Raw genomic sequence first — 21,497 nt, forward strand, 5'->3', positions numbered from 1 at the left:
GCTAACAAATCCTTCAACAACTGTCACTCAACTCGGGCATCCCAAAGACCTCAAGTTGTGTTCATCGACATCCCCGAAAGCGGCCATTGGCTACAACGAGCTCTTTGACCAACAACTTCTTTCATAAAGACACTCATGCATTCCTGAGCACATACATTAGATGTCAACTTGCTCTGCACTATCGTCTTGATCACATCTTGTACCAAAGTCTCGCATACCCGAACCGCAGATCCCTCACCCATTATTCTGAAACCATAAACTCATACAAATCGATGATCTTCCAAGTATAATACCTAGTTCTTCTCCACTTAAGGTTCAGACTATCACCAACCGATGTTGAAAACAAAACCTACTCAAACTGGCTCAATCAGGTTCACATCCTTCCCGAATCTTGGAATATATAACACAACGCACGATGATCTTACAGAATAAGACCAAGCAAACTCAAAAACTTTTTGAATCTCAGATGGAGACCTCAGAAACTTCCTAATCATAACAGCCACTATAATCAAGAATCTCATGCAGATGCACAAGAAATAATTCTAATAGTCCGTTCATAGCATCGATTCCCTGTCCAAGAACAAATTGACTACCACACACTTCGCCTCTGAACCCCTAACCATCATGTCATCTTGAGAAAGAATCTAAAAACAAGAGGCATAATCCTCATAGTAAAGATACAACATAGACAATGAAGGTTGTCGTTCCCAATTTACTTCTCCTAGTCACTTGGAACAACCTGCTAGAACACACTCTAACTGAACTCAAAGAAGGCATACCCTTGTCCGCATCCTCTATAGTCTCTACGATAATGACACTCTTTCTACATATGAAATATCTCGAGGTAAACATACCACAAGAATCCTCTTATGTATTTCCACCCTCGTCGTAGATACCGCAACTATCTAGTTCCCCCACGGGGTCTTCCTCCAAATTCTAAACGCTCGGTCTCTCTTCCCCTCAACACAGAAAACGGGAAGAACATAATCCTCTTCATAGAAAATGACATCATAAGCCATTGGCGGATTACTCAACTTTATGGTGCAAATCCTCAAGCCGCTTATCCCAATCGCTCCCTTCTTGAGTCTCGCGACTCAAACTGGCACTACCTCGAGCAAGGCCCACAAGACCTTAAAATCAATTAATGCATCTAGGTATACACCATTCAATCCCAAACTGACATGGCCACTAAGTCCCAAACAATCACCAGACCGGTCTTCATCCCAGACAGCCATAACCGAAAGGCTGATAAATACCAAAATTATGCAACATATTCATGGTGCCAAACAATGCTTCTACCCCCAACCAACTCCTTAGAGTTTCCGAGAGTTTCCGAGACTTTCCTTGATTCGAGTACAGATCATATGCTTTCAGTAGTACGAGCCCAATAATAACTTCCACATCTACCCGTACTTTCCTCAAGAATGATCTCAAATCCTCAAAGTCACTTTATCAAACTAGTACCCCAGTACTTGCTAAACAGTGCATCCAAACTCACTAAAACACTTCCTAGGCTCTCTCTAGGTTCCTCATCCACCCTACCATCAGCTTTTGAAGGACCTCTACTAATGTCAGTTAACTACTTCACAAATACAATTACATGCAACAAAGTTTAGATAACCCTTCGATTAAAAGACTCAACCATACAACGGTTAGACTCAAACAAGAGTTGCACAACAAGGCCATGTCAACCACTCTAAGATTATTTAACCCTTAATGCATGTAACTTAACATATTCATGTGATAACTAACTTACATCAATCTGAGTCCTACAAAGCACAAAGCAAGCAACATTCGAGCATAAAAAACTAATAGCATTGCATAAACATGCAGTCCTATCTAAGAAGCTCCTAAAGATCTCTAATCACTAGCATGCATCACTACCAGCTCATAAAACAGGCATAATGCAAATAACCTAATCAGGCAGCCTACCATGCAAAACTGGGCAGATCCTTACCCTAATCTAGCATGCAATTCTCATATACTCGTATCAAACATCAATCATAAAACACGTATAGGTATTTTGGGAATACTTACTTGAGCTAGGCTAATTGCGAGCATCACACCCCTTTTATCTTAAAAACATTTTTAGAAAATCGTTTTCTTTTAGAAAATTTTACTAATTACTCAGTTTTAGTTCAGGCACACCCAAGAGTATGCCTGAATCCCATAAACCAAATCACTGATACCAAATTGTAACGTCCCAAATTTCAACCCAATTTTTTTCATTTAAACATAAAAGTATTTATTCAATTTACAACACCAAAGATCTAAATAACACCATTTGATTCAAGCATTTATCAGAGTATCATTAAAAATTATCATGTGCGGAAATCTCCAATAGATGCGATGCAATCGAGCCATGCCCCTTTTTTAATATAAGAAAACCTAAAACATTTAAACCATAAATCGTAAGCACAAAGCTTAGTGATTTCCCCAAAATACCACATCCAATACAACACAAATAAATATATATGGGTTATCAACAACTCTGGAGACTACTGAAAGTCTTAGTGGGCAAACAACACGCCCTATGGTTATCATGTAACATCCCAATACTAAGACCCAAAAATTTCATTTTTTAAAATTATTAAAACCAGTATTCCCAAAACCTCATCGTATAGATCCAAATAAAACAAGTGAATCAATCATCATTTCACATCAGAGTAAAACAAGAAAATGCGGAACGAGGTGGTGTGTGCACTGCAATCAACGCGAACTCTTTCGTTTAAAAATCAAAGAACCTGAAACGTAAAATGAAAACGGTAAGCACAAAACTTAGTGATTTACCCAAGATACCACATACCAAACATAACAAATCACTTATTGGGCCCCCGCCCAGTATCGAGTCCCACTCGGCTTTGGGCCTCGCCCGGCATCGAGCCCCGCTCGGTATACATATATGTTATTCCTAGGCCCTGCTTGACATCGGGCCTCGCCCACTACACACATAAACATATATCACATAATCATACTAATAAATACGATGCTCATAAAACAATAACATACGATACAGTCATCGGGCCTCGCCCAACATCGAGTCCGGCCCGGTATACATAGCAGTACATATCACATGCAAGGGTCATGTAGACTCCTAGCATCCCAACATAAATAACAAGGGACGACATTGGTTCCTTAGACCCGCTAAACCCAGTGAGGAAACTCACCTCGCACTACCGAATCACCCTGATAAATCCATGGTTGCTGGTCTGACAAATCATTAAGCTAACAATATCAAATAACATTCGATTAATAATTGGATTCCAATCCATCACTATTAACCCATAAATAGGGTAAATGAGCATTTTAACCCTTCTCCTAGTTTGGACCAAGACTTAGGCCCAAACCTCTAATCCAAAAGGCCCAATTACCAAATAATCACTCAAGGCCTAAACATGGCCTAATTTTCCAAATTGGTCCCAAATACCATTGTAGGCCTTCTCGAAATAATTATCAGCCCAAAACCTGATGGCCTAACAGGACCCAAAACGACTAAGCCCAAAAGATGTCCCAAACCGAATCCTAGACACCGAAATCCAATCCTGCTGAGTACATAGGGCGTACTTAGTTGTATGCTAATTATACATGCTAAATGGCTTGTACCTCATGCGTATAGACTTGTACGCCCAACATACTCACACAATAAGCCAAAACCCTCTTTAAGTACTTAATGCTTAAGACCAGAAGTCCAAACCACACATCTAATCCCTAATAAACGTCTAGAACCATAAAGTCACTGACTTTAAGACTTTGCATGCCCCAAAAGGACCCAACTTCAAGATATAGCACTTTACTTTCACTAAATGGACATAATCTCATGAATGGGTGATTCTAAACCCTAAAGGTGCCAACTTTATGGACTTTAAACCCTAGAAACACCAAGAGTGGCATCTCATAGCTACTGGAGTGGTGACAAACCACTAGATCTCATTCATGGGGCCAAAAAGGGTCCAAAACCCATACAAACTAGATATAAGCTTCTAATGAGCAAGGTCATAGCTTTTTAATTCAAACAAGCTGGAAATAAAGTAGAGAATCAGGATCCACAAGCTCTTCCTTGATCCACAACTTTACACCAAACTCCTTCATCTTGAATATAAACCAAAACACACCAAAATGCACACAATGAGCTCAAAACACAAAAATGGAGGCTAAGGAACGATTTCTAGGGTTTTGGGGGCTTAGGGGCTAGTAAAGATGCCAACCCTAAAGACTTAAGATGTTTATATAGGGTACAGCGCCCTAAATTAGGGTTTCCACTAACTCCTCGTACACCCTGCGTACTCCTCTTATGCCCAGTGTACGAGGTATTGCATCCATGATGACACCCTCCTAGTACGCTAAGCATACACCAGTGTACGTCTCATGTACCGACCCTCGCACCAATACGCCTTCCGTACTCCCTAGGTACGCTCCGCATACTTGGGTTTCCGTTAAGCCCCAATATACTTCGAAGCCATAACTTCCTTAATATAAATATGATTTTGATGATCCTTATATCCATGAAAAGGTATCGAGAGGCTCTACGCTTTAATCAACTCATACTTGCCTTACAACTTCCTATAAAAAAATCCAATCTCCATAAAAGCCTAAGCTGACATATTACCAAAACATCATCCACCTCCAAATGAGTCCGGATCTCAATTCCTCAAGGGTCCTAAGTCTGCTAATACCCAATCATTGATCACCACCCCAAAAATGGGAAAATATTCAGACCAGGGCGTTACAACTCTCCCCCATTTAAATTAGATTTTGTCCTCGAAATCATTCCTTACCATCCCTGGCCCACCAGACAACCTCAGCAACACGGCCACAATCCCAAGCATACCACAACCTTCCTAAGGCAACCAAAGCCAACCCTAGCAGGTCTCTCCAACCCGAAGATGAACAAATCATTTCTCAACCTAATATAATCCCATGAAAAATAACCACGTCTACTCAACCTGAAATCTGAAGTCTCGAGATGGTCTGACTCTCTAACAGACCGCCCATACTGAACCATTGCTAATTCAATTCTACTTATCCCCCAACCGACTACCCAACTTTCTGATAACTGGAGGTTCCCACTAGAAAATAGAGTCATAGACTAAACCCTATTGCCGACAACCTTTAACTTGACCAACGGGAACGATATTCCTTCAAGGGAAGGCTCATTTTGATGAAAACATTTCCAATTCTACTTATCCCCCAACCGACTACCTAACTTCTGATAACCGGCGGTCCCACTAGAAAACAGATTTACAAACCGAACATTGTTACTAAAAAATTTTCACTTGACCAAAGGGACCGATATTCCTTCGAGGGAAGACCTTGCACACAAATACCTACGATTCCTAATGCGAGTTTCCACCAGGAACGAACTTGGTACATAACTTATAACCCGAGATCCAAGGATCTACACTTGCATTTCACCTGAAACCTTTTGATTCACAACAACCCCTCACTAAACCGGGATATAGAGATTCCAAAACCATCGCTGAGACTACTAGTCTCGCACCTGGTCCAACCACCACATTCCCAAGAGTCCAAATAACAAGGCTACGCAGCCTAAACATCCATCTACGCCATTCGTTGATCACATATTCAATCATGTAGCCCAAGATCCAATACCTTGACCCAACGGTCTCTACCAGGTCCCACCTGTATTCCCATATACACACAAGCCTCGCCCATGGGTCCCACACAAACTATACCATGGAGCGGGCCTCCCCCATAGGTCCCACCCATCTTAGAGCTACACAGGCCCGACTCCACCCTGGACCCCAATGGTCCTCAACCTAAAATAAAGAAATACTCCTTGATAGTCCTGACCGTCATGCCCATTGCACTAATTGATCCCCCCATTTATGCTCATGATCATTTCCAATTATAGTCTACCTGAAACTGGTGAATGTTATGATCCCATCACAGTCTTACAATTCTTCTAACCAACCATGGTCTTACCACACCCAAACCATCACAACCCCATGCATCCTGAGCCGAAAACCTACATCCAATCACGTGTTCGGGTCATACTTCGAACCCCAAAGCCTTCATCATACAAGAACAAGCAGCAAGACTCTAACATAACCCTCGACCTGGATCTATGCACAAGCCTGCTATGCATAACAAAGAAGGAACTGACCAGCTATTGGAAGTTTCCTGAACTTCCAACTTACACAACTTCAATCCAGACGGCTACTTGGGTCATCTATCCTCCTGACTGGGATATGAAAATTACCCTAGTTTCACACCCGATCCAACTCCTAGAAATTCCTGATCAATACTCCCCCACTTGGACTCGTCGAAGCTCTCATATCCCATTAAACTTGATGGATTCCTAACCCATCTTATCTTTGTACAACAGGAACCGACTATGAGCTGAGCCTACCAATACTAGCATTCCATTACTAGCCAAACTCAATAATCACCCAACTCCTGAAATTCAGATAGATACTCCCAGAGTTCCCAACATCCCAATAACCCCAAATGATTACCATGATACCACACCAAATCCTTAAGTTCGTATGCTGGAGACTAAAAACCATTACCCTTGCTCTGAACTAACGAATATTCACCCTAACTTCCATCCTCAAAGAATCATTCAATTCTAACCATCTACAATCCTTGCCATAAAAAAATCCCTTGGCACTTCCAAAGACCCAACGACTCAGGTGACTGCCACTACTATCCTCTTGCTACCTCTCCTTCCCTAGCAACGGTAGTGATTGAACCCAAAGGTTCTCACATGGATAATTGTTGATCATACCAGAACAGATGTTAAAACGACTGAACCTTGACTTCATTGGAGAACTAACCAACTAATCCGATCATAGACCCATCAATGAATACCCGTGAATTGATCCTGACAAAGACCCACTAGTGATTCATGGCATGCAAAATGATATATAACAATTCTTGATGATATAACTCAAACAATAGTAGAGAACCAAACCAAAGTTAATGCTTACCCCCAAACCAATACAAAATTCCCAAGCAATATAAATTCTGACAATAAATAAGAAGTAAACAAAAGATAACATACCCACAAAAGAACCTATTGGAATCCTGACCTCCTCTTCTTGCCGAGATACTCGTGGTAGAACCTAAGCGACCCCAACCACTAAGCATGGGCAATTTGCGTGGATATGACCCGACATATGACAAAAATGGCACAATTCTACCTCCAGTGTGCCTTCTTAGCGGAAGTGGCCCTTCCGTCCGCACCTTCCGCACTGAGACTTGTTGCGCACATCCTCATGTGACCTTACATCCTTCGTGCAACCACCACGGCGCCTCGGGTCTCTGGCACTAGATATGGCAACATCCAACTACTCCGATCTTTGAACCAGACCATGAGTTCTCTTCCTCTTCACCAACTGCCTATCTAAACCAATCTCTTGCTCATGGGTTAGCCCGACCATCCCAACAACCGCCTGAACGGTCGACGTCCGGCCCTCAAACCAGGCGACCAGTCTATCTGCGACACGTCCAATTATATCAGGTAACTCCTCACGTAAGGCTCGTGAAACCTCCGCAACAATCCAATCATGGGATTGACCCTCTTGAAAACAAGGTGCATAACCCACCTCTGATCCCAAATGATGAGAAGTAGCAATAGTATCCTCTTTCCTGAAGGATTCTAGGGATCCAAAAGCGTTGGGCTCTAGATGAGCCCCTAACTGCCCTGCTACAACCTCGGCCCGAAAGACCCCGACGACCATCCAAGAGCTCCAAAATCTCTTCCTTGAATGAACCAAAGATCACTGGAGTCCATTCCAAAATATCATAGGTAATATCTGATAAGATGAACTCCCGCATCCGTTCATCGATCGGCTCGGTACCTACACCTAAGCCAGAACCAGAACACGAACCCCTTCCTGAGTGCTCAACACCATATTGAAAATAAACAACATGAAAAAGATCATAACATACCCAAGAATCCTCATCCCACAGGATTCCTAGATTCTCCAAGACTCTCCCCGATTCAAGTATGGATCCTATGCTTCTAGTAGTACGAGCCCAATACTACCTTCCACACCTATCCATACTTCCCTCAAGAATCATCTCGGATCCTTCAAGTCACCTTCTCAAAGTAATACTCCAAGCACTCACTAAACAACGCAAAAAAAAACCATTGAAGCATTTCCTAGGCTTTCCTAGGTTCCCGACCTCACCCTGCCATCAGCTATTGAAGAACTTCTCATAATGTCAGTTAGCTACATCATGATCATAATCACATGCAACAAAGCTCAGATAATCCTTCGAGTAAAATACTCATCCCTATAATGGTTAGAATCAGACAAGAGCTGCACAATAGGGTCAAATCCATCAATCTGAGATTATTCAACCTTTATTACTAATGGGTTTTAGCCATAAGAACATCCTATGTGCTCATGCAAACCCTAATGCTTGGATCTAGGTTTCTCTATTGTATATGCTTATTCATCCAAGACTTTAAACCCTAAATCTAGCATATGATAGTCAATATTAGCATAATAATGGGTTTAAGATATTACCTTGATTGTTATGTAGCAATAACAATCTCAAATCCTCCTTGTAATGACTTTAGAAAGCTTAGAGTCACAAATGTCACTCCTCTAATGGTTCACAAACACCAAGAGCAAAAGGATGAAGAGGAGAAGAGAAGGAGGCTGCCCAAAAACGTGTGGAAACCCTAGAGAACAAGTTCACCACGTTTTTGGGGCTTAAGGGTTCTTTAAATAGTGAGGCTATTAGGGTTATCTAACAAGGAAACCCTAATTTGGATGCTTAAGCCTTAAGCAACCCATGTACTCCTTTCTTAAAGGCCTTTGGACGATTTCTAATGGGTTTCCCCATAGAATTCGTCCACCCCTTTAATATGGAGTCCATTAGCCCAATATTCAACTATCACACAATTGACAGTTCTAGTCCCTTAAGTTTAATTAATGTCTTTTAGCCACAAACTTAATTCTTATTAACTCTTGACTAATATTAATTAAACAATATGATTTCTCATAATATATTAATAAATCATATTTAATCCTTTCTCTCCATAATTCATCCTATCAAGTTGCTTTGGTGAAGGCAACCCAAAAGGACCATGCACCATCGGGTCAAGTACATACCAAAATAGTTATGGACTTAGACACTAATCCAACAATTACATGTGACTTAACATATTCACTAAACAACTAACTCACATCACTTAAGAGCCCCACAAAGCACAAAGCAAATAGCATTTGTGCAGTAGCAATTTGATCCATAGAATAACTAAAGATCATTCAAACCCACACCCCACAACTCAAGCTATGAACCTTTACTCTCGTTGCCGACTGCCTTACACATACAAATTATACCCAAACCAGAAACCCATGCTTCCTAGGCTACAAGGCATCACATAACAGGCCAATCTATCACTGACTAATCAGAACTAGCATGCAAGTCTACAAGCTTATTCAATAGGCATACAAGGCATCTCTCCTAACATTCTATAATGAAAACATCGAGAAGATCCTTAGCCCTAACTAGCATGCGATTCACAAATTCATAACTCAGCTCATAATCAGATAATATGTATGGGTATTTTGGGAGAAACTTACTTGAGGTCGGTCGATTTCATGCACCACACCCTTTCTTGTCTTAGAAAAATCTTTTCTTAAAAATACATTTATTTTTGAAAACTTTACCAAATCCTCAGTTTGAGTTCAGACACACCCGAGAGCATCTCCGAATCCCTCAAACTAAGGCTTGATACCAACTTGTAATGTCCCAATACTAAGACCCAAAAATTTCATTTTTTTATATTTATAAAACCATTATTCCCAAAAAAAACATGTGAATCAATCATCATTTCACATCAGAGTAAATCAAGAAAATGTGGAATGAGGTGGTGTGTGCACTAGAATCAACTCGAGCTCTTTCGTTTGAAAATCAAAGAACCTGAAACATAAATTGAAAAGCTTAGTGAGTTCCCCAAGATACCACATACCAAACATAACAAATCACCTACTGGGCCTCCACCCTTCATCGGGCCGCTCCCGGTATCGAGTCTCACTCGGCTTCAGGCCTCACCCGACATCGAGCCCTGCTCGGTATAAATATTTGTTATTCTTAGGCTCCTCATGACATCGGTCCCCGCCCACTACACACATAAACATATATCATATAATCATACTAACACATACAATGCTCATAAAACGATAACATATGATACAGTCACCGGGCCTCGCCCGGCATCGAGTCTGGCCTGGTATACATAGCAGTACATATCACATGCAAGGGTCATGGAAACTCCTAGCATCCCAACATAAATAACAAGGGCCAACATTGGTGCCTTAGACCCGCTAAACCCAGTGAGGAAACTCACCTCGTACTGCCGAATCACCCTAATAAATCCATGGTTGCTGATCTGAAAAATCCTTGAGCTAACAATATTAAATAACATCCGATTAATAATTGAATCCCAATACATCACTATCAGTCCATAAATAGGGTAAATGAACATTTTACCCCTTCTCCTAGTTTGAACCAAGACTTAGGCCCAAACCTCTAATCCAAAAGGCCCAATTACCAAATAATCACTTTAAGCCTAAATATGGCCCAATTTTCCAAATTGGGCCGTAATCCCATTATAGGCCTTCTCGAAATAATTATCAACCCAAAACCTAATTGCCCAACGGGACCCAAAACAACTAAGCCCAAAAGATGCCCTAAATCAAAGCCCAAACTCCGAAATCCAATCCTGCTGAGTACATAGGGCGTACTCAGTTGTACGCTAAGCGTACATACTAAATGGCTTGTACGTCATGCGTACAGACTTGTACGCCCAGCGTACTCAACCAATAATCCAAAACCATCTTTAAGCACCTAATGCTTAAGACCAAAAGTCCAAACCACACATCTAATCCCTAACAAAAGTCTAGAACCATTAAGTTACTGACTTGGTGACTTTGCACGCCCCAAAAGGACCCAACTTCAAGATATAGCACTTTTCTTTCAGTAAATGGACATAATCTCATGCATAGGTGATTCTAAACCCTGAAGGTGCCAACTTTATGGACTTTTAACCCTAGAAATACCAAGAGTGGCATCTTATAGCTCCTGGAGTGGTGACAAACCACTAGATTCATTCATGCGGCCAAAAAGGGTCTAAAACCCATAAAAACTAGATCTAAGCTTCTAATGAGCAAGGTCATAGTTGTTTACCTCAAACAAGCTGGAAATGACGTAGAGAATCAGGATCCACAAGATCTTCCTTGATCCACAACTTTACACCAAACTCCTTCATCATGAATATGAACCAAAACACACCAAGATGCACACAATGAGCTCAAAACACAAAAATGGAGGCTAAGGAATGATTTCTAGGGTTTTTGGGGGCTTAGGGGCTGGTAAAGAGGCCATCCCTAAAGACTTAAGATGTTTATATAGGGTACAACGCCCTAAATTAGGGTTTCCACTAACTCCTCCGACGCCCCGCGTACTCCTTGTACGGCCAACGTACAAGGTATCGCATACACGCTAAGACCCTCCTAGTACGCTAAGTATACACGAGTGTACGCCTTGTGTACTGACCCTTGCACTAGTACGCCCTGCGTACTCCCTAAGTACGCCCTGCATACTAGGGTTTCCATTAAACCCCAATATACTCCAAAGGCCATAACTTCCTCAATATAAATCTGATTTGGACGATCCTTATAACCATGAAAAGGCAACGAGAGGCTCTACACTTTAATCAACTCATACTTGCCTTACAACTTCCCAAACAAAAATCTAATTTCCATAAAAGCTCAAGATGACATATTACCAAAATACCCTTTGTCTCCAAAACACAAACCAAACACCTAAATAATCCAAATTACATCATCCACCTCCAAATGACTCCAGATCTTAATTTCTCTAGGGTCCTAAGTCTGCTAATACCCAATCCTTGGTCACCACCTCGAAATGGGCAGCGATTCAGAACAGGGCGTTACATATCAGCAACCCTGGAGACTACCTGAAGTCTCAGTGGGCAAACAACATGCCTTTTGGGTTATCAATAACCCTGGAGACTACCCAAAGTCTCAGTGGGCAAACAGCACGCCCTGTGGGTTATCAGCAACTCTGGAGACTACCCAAAGTCTCAACACACATACATATCACATATCATAGTAACAGTAAATATGACCCTACCATAAGCTGTTGACAACGATAGCTGTGATATCCCCTATTTTCCAGAACTGAAAAAAAAAACATTATTCATGCTTTAAAAATCTTAATATCTTTGTTTGTGAAAATCCCAGTATATTAAAACATTTTGACTACAAATGATTATCTCAAACTAAGGATGTCATAATCAATACAGTATGTAAGTTACATCATAAATACCTAACAATCTTGAATATTATGTAGGTCTTCTCTTCAATCACACAACATCCTAGTCAGATCTTCAGTAGTCCTAACACCGTTACATGTGATGCATATAAATTATGTGGGTCAGGTTGGAAAACCTAGTGAGATACATAGGGCTTTCAATCTCACAGTGTTATTATGATAATAATCCATAATTATAAATCTGGCAAAACCAATTGTTATCCAACAACACATCATAAATATCTATAAGACACTTTACCCTTAGTTAGCCATCCCGTCAATCCTTACATATTGATCATATGGTAGTGATCTCATAAAATATATCCTAATGGATCACTGTAATCAACGCGTTAACTGTACTGTTTCAGGATATCCTTAGAAGCAAGCGTTAGTCAATGAAGGCATCCAGGGGGGATGGAGTACTCGAATCAACATATAATCCTATTTAGATCAGTAAAATACATTAACACCACCAGAATTAGGTTTAGTTAGGGGTGGCCATTTATACTCCACTAGATGACTTAGACATACTTAGCGTTAGTCTAATACCAACGCATCCTATTCAACTGTCTAAAACAAACACAACATTTATGGTTGTCTAAAAGGAGGGGAATAATAATATAATACCCATGTGCATAAAACATACCCCAACGATCATCAATTTCATCGAACAGATTTTTACTCTCTGTTCCCATCGTACGCATACCCTTAATATGATGTTACCCGTTATCCAAACTTAATTGAACTAAGCATCTCCTTTGGGCCTTAGTGTATAACTAGACAAGATTACAATACATGTAATCAACATTCAACACAAATTTCATGCCTATGTAATATCTTTATAATACAGATTATAACTATGCACTCTTTCAACTCGAACTAAGCATCCTTTATAAGTCTTATTCCATCACTAGGAAAGACTATAATGCTTGTAATCATCATCCAAAATTTGTTTTCTTGTTTGTGTCATGTTATCACAATACAGTATACAACCATATTATTATCCAACTTAAATGGATCTAAGCATCCCTTATACGTCTTAGTTTAGAAACTAGACTAGACTACAATCTTTATAGTCAACCTCCAATACCAACTATGTTTAGGGCTTCTCGAGACATTTTCGTGGATGTAAGGTTCGTTGGAAACGGACTTAGGATGAGTGAGTTATGGCATTTTAAAGTTATTGACAGAATTGGCCCTTGGATGGAAAAGCTTGCATATCAGTCCCATGCCCGCGAGGATGCATGCGTGTGTTGGATGGGTACGCCCAGCGTAAGCTGGGGTACGCACAACGTATAAGGATAAATGATCGTGGGTGGTTCGTAAGTACGTCGGTCGTAGTAAGGGGTACGCGGGGCGTACTTCTTTCAGACCAAAACCCTAAAGTTGGGGTTCCTACCCTATATAAGCAACATTATACCACCCCTTTGGTCATTTTAAGTCGGACACCACTTCTCGTGACGTTCGTGAAACCCTAGAGTGCCTTGGGTGAATCTTGAAGCTTGAAATAAGACTTTTGGTGGTATGTGCAAGAAAAGAAGAAGGTGAAATACTCAACTTATGGGGAAGAGCTTAGAGATTCAGTGTTAGCATCTTCATTTCGAGCTTCTAAGGTATAAAGTCTCTACCTTGGCTATTCATTATATATATATATATATATATATATATATATATATATATATATATCTACTTTGGGTTGATTTTTTTTCCATTTTAGTCCTTTTACTTGGTCTTGGTGAGCTAAGGTTGTGTTAGGAGCTCAATCTAGTAGATTTGGACATTTTAAGGGTCCCTCATTCATAAAGGTGCAAGCTTAGTGGAGTTTTTGAGTTCATGCATGAGTTAAGACCATCCATTAAGCCCTTTTGAGCTCTAAAGTCCCATTAAGACATGCATGCTAGTAAAGTTGCCAACTTTACTTGAAAAGCCACCCATATGTATCAAACTTGAGAGTTGGAACAAGGGCTGAAGTGATTAAGTGCTTATTAAAGAAGTTTTGAGTCCAAGGGAGTATGTTGGGCGTACCCACCTGGTACGTTGTGCGTACTGGCCCAAAAGGGTGTACGTTGGGCGTACATGACGAGTATGCAGGGCGTACTCGGCCTGGTTGAGCCATCTTGTTTTGTTGACTTTTTGGGCTTTGGACCTTGGACCAGGGGTTGACTTGGGTTGACCATTCAGTATTTCATGCATTTTTGGATATTGGGCCTTCTCGGGATAAATCTATGACTGATTTGGGCCTAATTGGGGTAATTGAGCCTTATTGTGCCTTGTGGTGCCATTTCGTGTTCGAGTTATCTTATGGGCTTGTATTGCATAGGGTTTTGTTGGGTTAGCTATGATTATGTGTTTTGGTTAAGAAAAAGTAAATGGGCTTTAGGGAAAGGCTCATGTAAGGGTTTGGGCCCAATTTGGAAAATTAGGCCATTAGTGGGCTTTTATAGATCTTGTTTGTTTTGGGCTTGGGCTTTAGTTGTGAGTCTTGTTGGTCCAGGGGTAAAATAGTCATTTTACCCCAAGTTTGGATTATGGATCATGGTTTGGAACCCAATTTGTAATTGGGTGATATTTTGGTATTGATAGCTCGAGAAGGCATCAGAGCAGCAGCTAGGGATTTCTTTCAGTGAGCTCCTACATTTGAGATGAGTCTCCCTTTGTAGAATACGTGGGTCGAAGGCACCAAGGCCGGCTCACTTGTATGTTATAGTATGATGATTGTCTGTGTAATAATTGTCAGTTGTGCATGTATTGCTTGATGCTTTGTGTATGATATTATGTGGTAGTGGTAGGGGTGAAATAGACTCGGTATCCGGTTGAAATAGACCGAAGGGGTAGGTCGGGCACCAAAATATGTCTGACAACATGTTATGTATGATATTATGTTGTGGTGGTAGGGGTGAAATAGTCCCCATATTTGGTTGGAATAAACCGAAGGGTAGGTCGGACACCCAGATATGCCTGACAATGGTAGGTCGGGCACCCAGATATGCCTGACAAGGGTCGGTCGAGCGCCCAGATATGCTCGGTAGTATCCGGTTGAAAGATACCGAAGGGGTAGGTCGGGCACCCAGATATGCCTGATAATATGTTTGCATTATATATGGTATTTGGGGAAGTCACTAAGCTTTGTGCTTACGGTTTTTAGTTTATGTTTCAGGTACTCCGGTTTTCAAATGAAAGAGCTTTGGGCGATCGTAGCGCATACACTTGTGTTTTCCGCAATACGTGATTTTGGGATTCAACTCTGATAATTGTGTTACTTAGAAATGCTTTTAAATGTTTGAATCAAGTTACAGTTATGTTTTGATTATGATAAAAATGAAATTTTTATCCTTGATTTTTAGGATGTTACAACTATGCTCCAGTATTTGTTCATATTTATATGCTTATAAAATATTTCTAGATTCTTCAATAATCCCAAGAAATAGTTCAAGCTCTATCAAATAAGGAACAACTAGGTAAGATCATATCAGAAGAAGGGTCCATTTGGTACACAGAGTACACTATTTGGAAAATCCATTTCAAACCCATCATTAGATCTAGCCTTGACATCACTCCCGTAAGTGGATCAATTAGTATTTTGACTTGGACTCACTGATAAATATTATTTATAGATTCATAATAACGACTATGAATATAAGTTACACTTAAAGTGTAGTAAGTGCAACTTAACTTACAGAGTTTCTAGCAAAAAGTCGGAAAGTTCACAAGCAGAACTTCGACTTCGAATACTTCATCTTATCGGGATTTCTAACGTTGTGGCGCCTTGCTAAAGTGCTCAAAGTCTCAAAAATATCGGGACTCGAGATCAGAAAAGTCTCCAAGGAGAAAGATGGGGAATGGTGAGAAATGAGCTAAATTCGGCTCATTCTGCAATAGGTTGTATTCTATTTTCAAGTTTTCAGAGCAGCATAAAAGGAGCAGAGACAACAAATTAAGCCAAACTTAACGTGTATCTTCCCCTAACCATAGATTAACCACAGATGTAAGAGCACGTAGGAGGTCTTTGTTATAGTTGAACCATCTCCACAAAGAACATCCAGAATGTGGTAAACTCTCAACCCGTCTTTCCCACATGAGGTTCCTCCAAGGACATTGTAAATGTCCAATACAATGGGAAGTTTTGAAAATATGGTAGTCGACATTGATGGCGGTGACTTTTATAGTGGTGAACCTATTTGTAAATTAAAATGTAGGTTAATTTGGGTTTTTAATATTGAAGAGCAAAACAAGTTGATTGATTATATATATATATATATATATATATATATATATATATATATATATATATATATATATATATATATATATATATATAAAGGTTGCAAAAATCGTTCGACGGTCGAATGGTGTTAAGGGATTAATCGGTCTTTGTAGGAATTAATCGGGGACCATAGATTATTAATAAAATATTAAAATTAATCAAATATTAATATATATCTTAAGGAAAACAAGTACTTCAAAATTAGAAAATAAGAAAATTTGTAATTTAAAATTTTGAAAATACGAAAATATGAACATTTTGGTATAATATTTGAAATTTTGAAAATTTAAAAATTTTGGAGTAACAAAAAAAGTTGATTTTTTGAATTTTTTTTAAATATTTTTGACCTTTTTTGACTTTTCTCGACTATTTTAACTTTTGTTGACCGATTAATCCCGCCAAAACCGATTAATCCCGCCAAACCCGATTAATCTTAAATTTTCGATTAATACCCTAATCATCGACGGTTGGAGAATGTCAAACGATTAATCGCCGATTTTTGCAACCATGATATATATATATATATATATATATATATATATATATATATATATATATATATATATATATATATATATATATATATATATATATATATATATATATATATATATTCTATGAAAACTGGTTAAGATACTTTACGATATTTTAAAAGTAAAAAAAAAAATTAAAAAAAAAAAAAGTAAATATAGTATTTAAATTTCAAGCCAGACAAATACAATATTTCTAAGTAAATGTTTCTTTGTTGCTAACCGTACGAAATCCATCAATACGTTATCAAGAGGTGTTACATGAATGGTAATGTGTTTTATAAAAAATCATAGGTTCTTCCAACTTTTTTTCTTGACGAAGATAGCCATTGTGTTATAAATTTGTTGCATGATTGGTCTGTGATTCAAAGGCAAATCTAAGAAAAAAAAAGGTCTTTCCATTTTTGTTCTATTAACAAAAAGTCACCCTTGTTTTTTTGTTTTTATAATTTAATTATTAAAACTGATAAAAACTTACAAAATAATTATTGTAACCGATTAGTGTCGGTTTTAAGGATTAAATTGCAAAAAAAAAAAAAAAAAAAAAAAACATGGATAACTTTTTCATTAATAAGATTATAGTTTAAGGATTTTTTTAGAGATTTTCTTTTTTATATATACTAAATTTATTTGATGAAAACTTTTATTTATTTATTAAAAAACTCAAAATAAATATAACTTTTTTATTAAAAAACATAATAATGATAATATATATATATATATATATATATATATATATATATATATATATATATATATATATATATCATTTTTGGAAATTTTTGTGATGCTCTTTAATAAATATCATTACTATAATCATAAAGATATCATTTATATTCTATATAATTTAAGAGAACTTTGTTCATTTGTCCCAAGAAGTGTATTTCTAGGCCAAATGTACTTTGAATTTTTAGGTCTTAGATGTAAAATGTTTACCATAAAACTACAACTTATCAAAGATCTTTTCACAATCGAACGACACCTCAGAAAATAAAAGCTTATCAGAGGATATTATTCCTAAATAGAGCTCTATTATACACTAAGTGACCTAGAAACGCACTTCTTAAAACAAATCAACAAAAGTTCGTTTTTATATTCATTGATGCCTCATATTTGTCAATTTTTTCATTTTAACCTTTTCTTATATTTTGCACTCCTTAGTTGGTCATCATTGTCATGAAATCCTTCATATTTTCACATCACCACTATGTCATCACTACCACCCTTTGCCACCAACAACACCATCTTCACCATAAAACACTAATAATAATACTCATCAGAACCATCTCTAACCCACCTTTTGTATTTTCCATCTCTATCACCGTCGTCCACCAACTGTTCTTTCTCTTCACAACATGATAAAAAGCTCAAAATGATGATCCTTAGGAATGAATGAATGAGAAATAGTTGATTCTTAGGGTAGATCCTTAAGAATAAAGAAGATAATGGGGATGGGTAATTGGGTTGATTGTTTGATTGTTTAAACATAATAATTATATTATTGTGGGTTGAAAACCCTATGTACTCACCAGGTTTCCCAACCTGACCCACTCAGTTTATTTATATCACATGTGTTGATATGAAGTCACATTACACTGAGAGATTTAAAAGAGACGTAGATCATTAGTGTAAATGAATGTAAGTTCTGTTTATGCTTATGTTTCTGTATTAACGATGACATCCCAAATGTTTTAAAAGTGAATAAAAATATATTTCTTTAGAAATGCTTTGATAATGCGATTATCATGTTTTTCTGGGAACAAATTCCGCAACATTTTTATTAAAAGAGATACTCTGATTTTTATAAAGCATAAACAAAAACGGTCTTTTCTGACCATGAAAATGGGGATGTCACAGTTTCCCTCTCAAAAAAGTTCAATAACTAAATGTAAACAAACTTTCCTCTTGTATTATGGTTTAGCAAATTATGTATTTTTGTTAAATTTTAACAACATTTGTTGATGAAGAAATCTATTAAAAAAAACAAAACCCCGAAAAAGGTATAAAAAACGAAACCAACATTATATGTATAAGTATTAGAATAAATTGCAAAAATGGTCCATGTGGTATGCATTTTTGGGGGTTTTAGTCCAAACCCGACTTATTTGGATTAGTGGTCCTTTTGAGCTAGTTTCATTGCAGATTTGGTCATTCGGTAAATTGACTGTAATGTCCTTGTGATTTATTTTTTATGTTTTTTATCTATTTAATTTAAATGAAAAATAAAATAGTTAATTAATTTGGGCACACATCTCTTTCTTTCCCCCTCTCTCTCTCTCTAAAAGAAAAAGTCAAAAAACCCACCCAAATCCATCTTCTTCTTCCCAACCCATCTTCTTCTTCCCCATGTTTTCTACCTCAACTATTATGCAATGAAACCTGTAAATTATTGATGAAGAACTATAAGCTATGCTGGAGTAAAGAAAGATGAATAAATGGGAGTTGGGATCTTACTTGTACGAAGGGGATTTTCGTGTATAGGGAAACCCTCATCGACCCCTAATGGGTTTTCCAATTCCTTACACCTTCGATCCCATTCCATTGTCTCGGTGATGTTTATTGAATAATATTTCGAATTGGAATGGATAAACCATTGATTAGTCCCTAATGCACACGATTTAGTCTCGGTGATGCATATGTTGAGGCATGGAAGCCTTACCCTTCAAAAAGGTAATGGTGTTTGAAGAACACCCAGAAAAATTTCAGACTCATCTCGTTCAAATTTTACCTGGGTAAAGTCGTAATCTTGCAGCTTTACTGGGACCGAATTTCTTTAGGAATTTTTTATGAGGATAAAACACATTGTAAAAATACAACATGTTCATCATCTTCCCCATCTCATGCACACAGCTGAATCGATTAGGTTCATTATCAGATACAAAATCTCCCCAACAACATTCATTGTTCATTTCACATTATCAGATCATCCCCAATTTTTGATCTCCACAAGTAGATATCTTAGATACCTAAAAAAATTCTTTGTTTTGTCTTTTTCTTTGTATCACAATTGACATTCGTATCTTCAAATTTCCCTCATTCACTGAATAATTGGTGAATGTAGTCATTGTTAGATCATGTAGTCAACGTGTTCGATGAAATGCTTATGTGGTTTCTTGCAGTTGCATGAGGTTCTACAAACAACTAAAACATCAAGATGTATGGTGGAAAGGCTTATCAACTCGTTAAAGAATTCACAAACAGCGAATCTAGGCAGCTCACCACGATGAGAGGTCAAAAAAATGACGAACATGGGTTATTGATCCAGAGCTCTTGAGTATAGGAAATGTTATTATTTGAAGCATTTTGTTGAACACCTTGTATGCATGACTCATATCCATTTTTTCTAACATGTTTGTTAAGTAGAGAGAGAGAGAGGGAGAGAAAGAGGTGGGTCCTTTATTATTATTTTAATTGTTAAAATAAATAAATAAATATTAAATTTTAAGAAAAATGAAAAATAAATACCCGAAGGGTATTATAGTCATTTCAATTTTCAGAGGGACTATTTTCACATACAAACCACTCCAAAATGACTATGAATCCAAAAAACTCGAAGTTTGGACTAAAACCCCAAAAATTTGCATATTACAGTGACCATTTTTTGCAATTTTGGCTAAGTTTTATGTTATAAAACTATGCAATATTATATGTATAAATATTATCCTAATATTATATGTATAAATTTTGTGTTATAAAATTATGCAACATATAAATTGACATAAATTAAATCATATACATTGTTTATAAAAAAAAATACATACATACATTGATACATTATATATATATATATATATATATATATATATATATATATATATATATATATATATATAGGAAAAAAAACCCACAACGCCACGTTTTATCTAAACTTTAGAAAGCCCACAAAAAATTGAGAAAGTAACGCTATAAAGTAAAAACTAAGAAACCCTATTAACACATCTGATTGCCCGTAGTTCCTTGTTAATGGCGCAAGTCATTCATGAAACCCTTGCTCCCCATCACCTTATTTTTTTGACCGAGCCTGCATCTCGCCCATCTCGTCTTTGAGGTATCACTGTTACTGTGTGAACATTCCGCTCTATCTCTCTGTATGCTATTGACTTTCTATTTGATTGTGTTTTCTTTTTATTAAAGGAATAAGATATATGAAAAGTTTTGTCTTTTTCAGCTATTTTAAGTATTGTGAAGGTAGAAAGCTAGAAGGTTCTAGTTTTTATCAGGATTACTTTTCTTTTTTGCTATAATGTGTTGTGATTTGTGAATACTTAAATTATGAAGATACTTCTTATTTATACCTCTTTTATAATTTTATTTACATAATCAAAATATGAGTTAATATGTTCATAATAGTTTACGAGGTTTCTTGCTTTAGATTTTTTTATGTG

At 37.7% G+C, this 21,497-nt stretch overlaps 1 long non-coding RNA gene across 1 annotated transcript; it reads left to right on the forward strand.

Annotated features, from left to right (window-relative positions):
- Positions 1-19,369: 19,369 nt before the first annotated feature.
- On the forward strand, positions 19,370-20,459 carry LOC145052091 (uncharacterized). Its single transcript, XR_013683968.1, has 2 exons — positions 19,370-19,782; positions 20,232-20,459. It is a non-coding gene; the product is annotated as an uncharacterized LOC145052091 (long non-coding RNA).
- Positions 20,460-21,497: the final 1,038 nt, after the last annotated feature.

The sequence above is a fragment of the Lactuca serriola genome, chromosome 5 (genome assembly GCF_051521515.1).
Source record: "Lactuca serriola cultivar US96UC23 chromosome 5, Lser_US96UC23_V15, whole genome shotgun sequence".
Lineage (NCBI taxonomy): Eukaryota > Viridiplantae > Streptophyta > Magnoliopsida > Asterales > Asteraceae > Lactuca > Lactuca serriola.